The following is a 9,564-nucleotide window of genomic DNA, read 5'->3' as shown; positions in this document are numbered from 1 at the left end:
CACAGGTTAAAGGCTCCCACTTCACATGCCCCCACTTCACATGCCAATTGCAATTTGGGGCCATCCATCCTTCTCATGAACTGGCTATAAGTTGGGGGTTTCTACAACCATTTTTTTAGGTTGGATATTTGCTAGAAGAGCTCACAGAACTCAGCATTTTACTTACATTTACCAGTCCATTACAAAGGATACACAGGAACAGCCACGTGCAAAGTTATATACAGCAAGGTCTGGAAGATGCTCAAGCACAGATGTTTCTGTCCCAGTGGAGCTGGGGTGTGGCGTCCTCCCAGCAAGTGGATTCGTCCACTAACCTGGAAGCTGTTCAACCCCATTGCTTTGAGGTCTTATGGAGCTTCCACTACATCGGCATGATAGATTAAATCATTGGCCATTGGTGAGTAACCCTCTAATCACTCTCGCAACCAGGTCCCATCCTAAAGCTATCTTGGCAACCACCAGGAGTTATCTCATCAGCATAAACTCATATACAGTTGAAGAGGCTTACTATAAATAACAAAAGACTGTCACTCAGGAAATTCCACCAGTTTTGGAAGCTCTGTGACAAGAACCTGGGCCAAAGACCAAATCTTTATTTGTTATTATATGGCAATATCACAATTATGGTTTTTATTGTGTCATTTTAAAATAATACAATAAAAAAATCTTGGTGAGTCAAGTATCACTCTAGTTCTACTCCAGTAACTTTTCATAAGTTCTTAACCAGAGATATGGCTGTATTTATCACTTTATTGCTTTATTTAAAAATAGTATTGATCAAAGGTAACATCAAATGTAGTCATTGAAAACATGGGTCAATTTCCCAGAATCAAGTCCAACATGGAGGGATAAATGCAGGTACAGGCCAGAGAGAGGCCTGGAGTCAGAAACTAGGAGAACAAGGAGAGAGAGGGGCTCCCACAGGCCAAACAACTGTGAAGTTCCCAGCGTCCTACATCCCCGACTGCTTGTGGCATGGATGCAAGTGTGTTTAAGATTCAGTGCCTCTGCACCTTTTCCCCTGCAGCATCTGCCTCCTCCTGTCTATTTGCCTTTCGAAACTCTGTCAACATGTTAGTTCCTTGAGCTCTTCCTGGACTCCATCAGGCAGTTACTGATCCCTTCCTTTGGGCTTCCACAGTTCTTTAAACGTCTGTCACATGTTTTGTAATTACTGATTTATTGTTATGTCTACTGTTACTTAACCACTTGCTCCAAGGATGGGGTCAGTCTCTGAATCCCAGCATCTAGAGCAGTGTCCAGAATAGAAGAAGCACTTCCATGTTGGTTAAATGAACGTATTTAGAAAGTGTTAAAACGTATCTCTCAGGGGAACTGACAGCAAGCTCATATCAGTTTATTTCACCCTGACTACAAGGAAACTATTTCCAGCAAAGCCAGCTCAGATTTCCTTCAGTTAGATAGCTTTTGATAGTTAAAAAATAATGATAATAACAGACAAGTGAGGCTAAATTGCCTTGCTAGATGAGGCACTAGAAAGGAACGTTCTGAGCTAAAAGTCACTATGCAAATCTCAGACCCAGGGTCAGCCACCTGAGTTACGTTCCACAAAACCAGGTGGGGAAATCTCTGGGAGGGCATTTCTAGTCTCATTACATTCCATGAGGGAATTGCTGTAACGTTTTACTGGAAATGCTGGATATTTATCCAAAAGCACAATAAATTTTGCTCCAGCCTACTTTTTCTCTGATTTTAGTCCTACTTAGTACCCAAGTAGCCTGAGTCTTGTGGAATGGGGACTTCCAAGTCTTCAGTCACAGGGGTGCACATTCCCTGCTGGCTTTCAAACAGGCTGCCACACCACCCTGAGCAAGAATACTCCCACACTGGAGACTGGGAAGGAAAAGACGGGAGGGATATGGAGAGATTTGTTAAAGGATACCGAAAAACAGATAGGTAAGAGGAATTACTTCTAGTGTTCTATACCACTGTAGGATGACTATAGTTAACAATAATATACTACATAGTTTCAAACAGTGAGAAAGAGGATATTGAATGTTCCCAATACAAAGAAATGATAAACGTTTGAAATGATGAATACACTAATTATCATGATCTCATCACCAGATATTATTTGTATCAAAACATCACTAGGTACCTCATGACTATGTACAACAACTATTTGTCAATTAGGAAAAAATAAAATAAAATTTTAACAAAGAATGCTCTTAGGCCAGACACGGTGGCTCACACCTGTAATCCTAGCACTTGGAAAGGCCAGCGTGGATGGATCACTTGAAGTCAGGAGTTCAAGACCAGACTGGCCAACATGGCGAAACACTGTTTCTACTAAAAATACAAAAAAATTAGCCAGGCATGGTGGCTCATGCCTGTAATCCTAGCTACTTGGGAAGCTGAGGTGGGAGGATCACTTGAACCCGGGAGGCAGAGGTTGCAGTGAGCCGAGATCGCACCACTACACTCCAGCCTTGGTGAGAGTAAGATTCTGTCAAAAAAAAAAAAAAAAGAATGCTTCTAAATGTTGGGGTGAGAAAGGCTTTTGTCCATCCTGTGCTAATGATGACCTTTTTATTCTGTTTTTTTGATCCTTTGACATCTTGGGGCCTTGCCGACCCTGGAAGGACTGCTTACTCCCAGAGTAGAAGGTATTACTATTTGAACCACTAGACTGAGTCAAAATGATCTGTCCTCACCAACGTTGGTAGGCATTATTCTTCCAATTCCTTGAAGGTCTCAGTAGAACAAAAAGACAGGGGAAGGGTAAATTTGCTCTTTCTTCTGGAGCTAGGACATCCAGCTTCAGATCTCTGACATCAGAACTGCAGGTTCTCAATCCTGGGACTCTGGGACTTATATTAGTGTTCCCCACCCCACTCTACCCAAGATACCTGACTTGAGTCACTCAGAAGACTAGGTAAGGGTTTATTGAGGGAGCTGGCAACCCACCCCTGACATGTGTGACTCAGCCAGAACCAGAGCATAGGAGCCTCATTGTCTTCACCATAGTGCTGCCATATAGAGCAGCTGGAGCCTCTCCTGTGGACTCAAGCCTAACAGTGGGCGTTCCCTTGGGAAGGTAGGATCATCTCCACCTCTTTCTCTTCATTTCTTTATCGGTACAGTGGAGATGGTAATAATAGTACCGAAATCTTGGGGTTATCATAAAGATTAAAGTAATTAAAACATGTGAAGTGCTTAGACCATGCCTGGTGCATAGCAGGCACTTTATAATCATTTACTTCAATAAAAACACAGGTACCGGAGCCAAAGGCTTGACCTTAATTGATACGTGAACCAGGTAAAAGTCACTTAGCCATTCTGAGTTTCAGTTTTCTTATTTGTAAAATGAAAATAAAATAGTACCTATCTTGAAGTGTTTTCACGAAGATTAAATAAGCTAATAGGAAGAAATCACCATAACAGCCTGGCACCACAAATGTTAGTTAATAAATCTTAGCAAGCTGGGCACTGTGGCTCACACCTGTAATCTCAGCCCTTTGGGAGGCTGAGGCGGGTGGATCACCCGAGGTCAGGAGTTCGAGACCAGTATGGCCAACATGGTGAAACCCTCTCTCTACCAAAATACAAAAAAAATTAACCGGGTGTGGTGACAGGTGCCTGTAAACCCAGCTATTCGGGAGGCTGAAGCAGGAGAACTGCTTGAACCTGGGAGGTGGAAGTTGCAGTGAGCTGAGATTGCGGCGTTGCACTCCAGCCTGGGCAACAAGAACAAACCTCTGTCTCAAAATCAATCAATCTTGGCAACCAACACGGGTTCCACCTGGCAAAGGTTTTGGCTCTGTGGGGTAATGCTGCCCTCTGCCGGACAATTAGGTTTCCTGCTTTGTTTGTTTTCATAAACTTGGGTTTGTTCCCAAAGTCCCATCCCACCCAGCAAAAAGGCTAACATTCTTCAAAAAGATTATTTTCTCAGAATACGTTTCTGAGAAAATGAGTACAAATATGATTTGTTGATTCGCCATCCGCAAATGGCTTTCCTCATTTGAGGAACAAATGCGCCACTTGGAAACTTACTTGGGTTGCAATTTTATGTCCAATTTTATCTTTATGAAGAAATCCAGGCCGAGTTCAGTGGCTCACACCTGTCATCCCAGCACTTTGAGAGGCCCAGGCGGGCAGATCGCTTGAGCCCGGGAGTTCGAGACCAGCCTGGGAAATATGGAGAAACCTCGTCTGTACAAAAAATACAAAAATTAGCCGAGCGTGGTGGCGTACATCTGTAGTCCCAGCTACTCGGTAGGCTAAAGTGGGAGATCACGCAAGCCCAAGAGGTCAAGGCTGCAGTGAGCCGTGATAGTGCCATTGCTCTCCAGCCTGGGAGACAGAAGATAAGGAAGAGAAGACAAAGAGGAGGAGAGGAGAGGGGAGGAGAGAGGAGGAGACGGGAGGAGAGGGGAGGAGAGGGGAGGGGAGGGAAGGGGAGGGGAGGGGAGGGGAGGGGACAGGGAAATCCAGCTATGTTGGCTGGGCGTAGTCACGCCTGTAATCCCAGCACTTTGAGAGGCCAAGGCAGGCGGATCACTTGAGGTCAGGAGTTCGGACCAGCGTGGCCAACATGGTGAAGCCCCATCTCTACTAAAAATACATAAATTAGCCAGGTGTGGTGTCGCGCGCGTGTAATCCCAGCTACATGGGAGGCTGAGGCAGGAGAATCGCTTGATCCCGGGAGGCGGAGGTTGCAGTGAGTTGAAATCGTGCCACTGCACCCCAGCCTGGGGGACAGAGTGAGATTCCGTCTAAAAAAAAAAGAAAAAAGAAAAAAGAAAAGAAAGAAAAGAAAAACAAATACAAATAAAAATAAAATCAGCTGTGTTGAGATATTGCTGCTTAATTTTTTTAAAACTTTTCTTTTTCTTCTTAAACTCAATAGTAAGAATATGCTTAAATTTTCTGATTTTCCTTATTATTGCTTTCCTATAAGTTGAGAATACTGTGATAAGTGCCTAATCTGGTAATTTGCACACACATTGTATTCTCTTGGCACAGCTATAGTGTGATAAAATAAATAAATGAAATGTCATAGCAGGGCAAAAAGTAGAGCACTTGAAACACTGCGGTGTGCTAGTCGCCTCACTGTGGTTTGTGATGTGCCCAAAGCAAGGGGAAGTAATGAGAACACCACACAAGGTCTCTGTCCAGACTCTTCAACTCTGATCTTTGGACCACAAAAGCAGCCATAAAATACATAAATGAATGAGTGCAACTGCGCTCTCATAAAACTTTATTCATAAATATTGAAATCTGAATTTCACATAATTTTCAAATACTACAAAATATCATTCTTTTTATTTTTCTCAATTGTTTACAAAAGCTAAAACCATATACAAAAACAGGCTGCTGAACAATTTGGGCACAGAATCTGTAGTTGTGGACCTCTGGTCTAGAGTCATCCACCAAGAGCAGCCAGATCCCAAGGGGACAGAATGGTGATTTAAACAGAAATATCGTGGGGACACTACTGCTGCATTCTTTAGACCCTTGAGGGTGTCACTCATCTCTGCCATTCCCCTTGATGCAGCATTTTGTCTTATTCTCTCTCTTGACTAGGGATACAGTTATTTATACACACACACACACACACACATATATATATATACTTTAAGTTCTAGGATACGTGTGCACAATATGCAGGTTTGTTACATAGATATATATATGCGCCATGTTGGTTTGCTGCACCCATTAACTCGTCATTTACATTCGGTATTTATCCTAATGCTATCCCTCTCCCAGCCCTCAACCCTACAACAGGACCCAGTGTGTGATGTTCCCCATCCTGTGGCCAAGTGTTCTTATTGTTCAGCTCCCGCCTATGAGTGAGAACATGCGGTGTTGGTTTGTCTGTCCTTGTGATAGTTTGCTCAGAATGATGGTTTCCAGCTTCATCCATGTCCCTGCAAAGGACATGAACTCGTCTTTTTTATGGCTGCATAGTGTTCCATGGTGTATATGTGCCACATTTTCTTAATCCAGTCTATCACTGATGGACATTTGGGTTGGTTCCAAGTCTTTGCTATTGTGAATAGTGCCACAATAAACATACGTGTGCATTTGTCTTTATAGTAGCATGATTTATAATTCTTTGGCTATACACCCAGTAATGAGATCACTGGGTCAAATGGTATTTCTAGTTCTAGATCCTTGAGGAATCACCATACTGTCTTCCACAATGGTTGAGCTACTTTACACTCCCACCAACAGTGTAAAAGCATTCCCATTTCTCCACATCCTCTCCAGCATCTGTTGTTTCCTGAGTTTTTAATGATCGCCATTCTAACTGGTGTGAGATGGTATCTCATTGTGGTTTTGATTTTCATTTCTCTGATGACCAGTGATGATGAGCATTTTTTCATGTGTCTGTTGGCTGCATAAATGTCTTCTTTCGTGAAGTGTCTGTTCATATACTTTGTCCACTGTTTGATGGGATTGTTTGGTTTTTTTCTTGTAAATTTGTTTAAGTTCTTTGTAGATTCTGGATATTAGTCCTTTCTCAGATGGGTAGATTGCAAAAATTTTCTTCCATTCTGTAGATTACCTGTTCACTCTGATGGTAGTTTCTTTTGCTGTGCAGAAGCTGCTTAGTTTAATTAGATCCCATTTGTCTGTTTTGGCTCTTGTTGCCATTGCTTTTGGTGTGTTAGTCATGAAATCCTTGCCCATGCCTATATCCTGAATGGTATTGCCTAGGTTTTCTTCTAGGGTTTTTATGCTTTTAGGTCTAACATTTAAGTCTTGAATGCACCTTGAATTAGCTTTTGTATAAGGTGTAAGAAAGGGATCCAGTTTCAGCTTTCTACATATGGCTAGCCAGTTTTCCCAGCACCATTTATTAAATAGGGAATTTTTTTCCCATTTATAGTTTTTGTCAGGTTGTCAAAGAGCAGATGGTTGTAGATGTGTGGTGTTATTTCTGAGGCCTCTGTTATGTTCCATCGGTCTATATCTCTGTTTTTGTACCACTACCATGCTGTTTTGGTTACTGTAGCCTTGTATTTTGAAACACTGTAGTTTGAAGTCAGGTAGTGTGATGCCTCCAGCTTTGTTCTTTTTGCTTAGGATTGTCTTGGCAAAGAGGGCTCTTTTTTGGTTCCATGAACTTAAAAGTAGTTTTTTCCAATTCTGTTAAGTCATTGGTAGCTTGATGGGGATAGCATTGAATCTATAAATTACCTTTTCATTGGCCATTTTCATGGCCATGTATGACCATTTTCATGATATTGATTTATCATGAAATTCATCAATATCATATCTCATGATATTGATTCTTCCTATCCATGAGCATGGAATGTTCTGCCATTTGTTTGTGTCCTCCTTTATTTTGTTGAGCACTGGTTTGTAGTTCTCCTTGAAGAGGTCCTTCACATCTCTTGTAAGTTGGATTCCTAGACATTTTATTCTCTTTGTAGCAATTGTGAATGGGACTTCACTGACGATTTGGCTCTCTGTTTGTCTGTTATTGCCGTATAAGAATCCTTGTGATTTTTGCACATTGATTTTTTATCCTGAGGCTTTGCTGAAGTTGCTTATCAGCTTCAGGAGACTTTTATTTTTTATTTATTTTTTTTTTTTTTGAGACAGAGTTTTGCTCTTGTTACCCAGGCTGGAGTGCAGTGTCACAATATCAGCTGACCGCAACCTCCGCCTCCTGGGTTCAAGCGATTCTCCTGCCTCAGCCTCCTGAGTAGCTGGGATTACAGGCATACACCACCACACCTGGCTAATTTTGTATTTTTAGTAGAGACGGGGTTTCTCCATGTTGGTTGGGTTGGTCTCAAACTCCAAACCTCAGGTGATCCACCCACCTTCCGAAAGTGCTATGATTCCCAAAGTGCTAGGATTACAGGCGTGAGTCACCAGCGCCCGGTCAGACTAGGGGTATAGTTTTAGGCTTCTGCTTGGCTTTCCTTTTCTGTGATGAATTTCACCTCACAGTCTTAGGATATGGTGAGGATTTTTATGCATCAATCTTCATATGGGATATTATTCTACAGTTTTCTCTTGTAAAATCTTTGTCTTGCTTTGGTATAGGGCAATTGTAGCCTCACAGAATGAGTTAGGGAATACTCCCTCATCTTTAAGTTTTTGGCAGGATTAAGAAGGATTACTATTAGTTCTCTAAATATTTGATACAGAAGTCAAGTCCACGGCATTGTTTTTTGTTTTTTTTCTTTGTTTGTTTTTTTGGTTTTTTTTTTGGTCAGGAGATTTTGGTTACTGATTCAGTCTCCTTACTAGTTACTAGTCTATTCAGATTTACACTTTCTTTGTGATTTAGTCTTGGTAGGGTTCATGTTCCTAGGAATTTGTCCATTTCATCCAAGTTATCCAATATGTTGGTGTACAATTGTTCTTAGCACTCTCTTACAATCCTATTCATTTATTTATTTGAGACAGGATCTCATCAGTCACCCAGGCTTCAGTGCAGTGGTGTGATCTAGGCTCATTACAACCTCCACCTCCCAGGTTCAAGGGATCCTCCAACCTCAGCCTCCTCAGTAGCTGAGACAACAGGCTTTTGCCACCAAGATGGGCTGAATTTTCTTTTTTCTTTCTTTCTTTTATTTTTTTTCTTTTCTTTTTTCTACATTTTTTTTTTTTTTTTTTTGGAGAGACCGGGTTTTACTGTGTCTCCCAGGCTGGTCTTGAACTCCTGAGCTAAAGTGATTCACCTGCCTGAGCCTCCCTAGTAGCTGGGATTACAGGTGCCTGCCACCACACGCGGCTAATTTTTTTTGTATTTTCAGTAGAGACGGTTTCACCATGTTGGCCAGGTTAGTCTTGAACTCCTAACCTCAAGTGATCTGCATGCCTTGGCCTCTCAAAGTGCTGGGATTATAGGTGTGAGCCACTTCACCCTGCCAATCGTTTTCATTTTGACTGGATCCGATAGTAATGTCCCCACTTCCATTTCTGATTTTAGTAATTTGAGTATGCTTTCTTTTTTTCTTAGTCACTCTATAAAGCTTGTCAATTTTATCTTTTAAAAAACCAAATTTCACTTTTCTTGATTTTCTCCATTTCCTTATTTTCTGTTTTATTGATTACTGAATTAATCTTTATTTCTTTCCTTTTTAGGGTTTAATTTGTTCTTTTCTAATGCCTAAATTGTAAATTTAGTTTGCTAATTTGAGGTCCTTTGGGTGTTTTTTATTTTGTTTTGGTTTGTTTTGAGAGGGAGTCTCGCTCTTGTTGCCCAGGCTGGAGTGCAATGGTGCGATCTCGGCTCACTGCAACCTCTGCCTCCCAGGTTTAAGCAATTCTCTTGCTTCAGCCTCCCAAGTCGCTGGGATTACAGGCGCCTGCCACCACAACCGGCTAATTTTGTGTTTTCAGCAGAGACAGGGTTTCTCCGTGTTGTTCAGGCTAGCCTCGAACTCCTGACCTCAGGTGATTCGCTCACCTCAGCCTCCCAAAGTGCTGGGATTACAGGCATTAACCACGACGCCTGGCTTTCTTTTGGTTTTTTTCATGTAAGCATTTCACACTATACATTTCCCTGTTAGCACTGCTTTCACTGCATCCCAAAGTTTGGCTATGCTGTGTTTCCATTTTCATTCATTTCTG

Source organism: Theropithecus gelada, chromosome 1 (genome assembly GCF_003255815.1).
Source record: "Theropithecus gelada isolate Dixy chromosome 1, Tgel_1.0, whole genome shotgun sequence".
Lineage (NCBI taxonomy): Eukaryota > Metazoa > Chordata > Mammalia > Primates > Cercopithecidae > Theropithecus > Theropithecus gelada.
Note: the sequence above shows the minus strand (reverse complement) of the source record.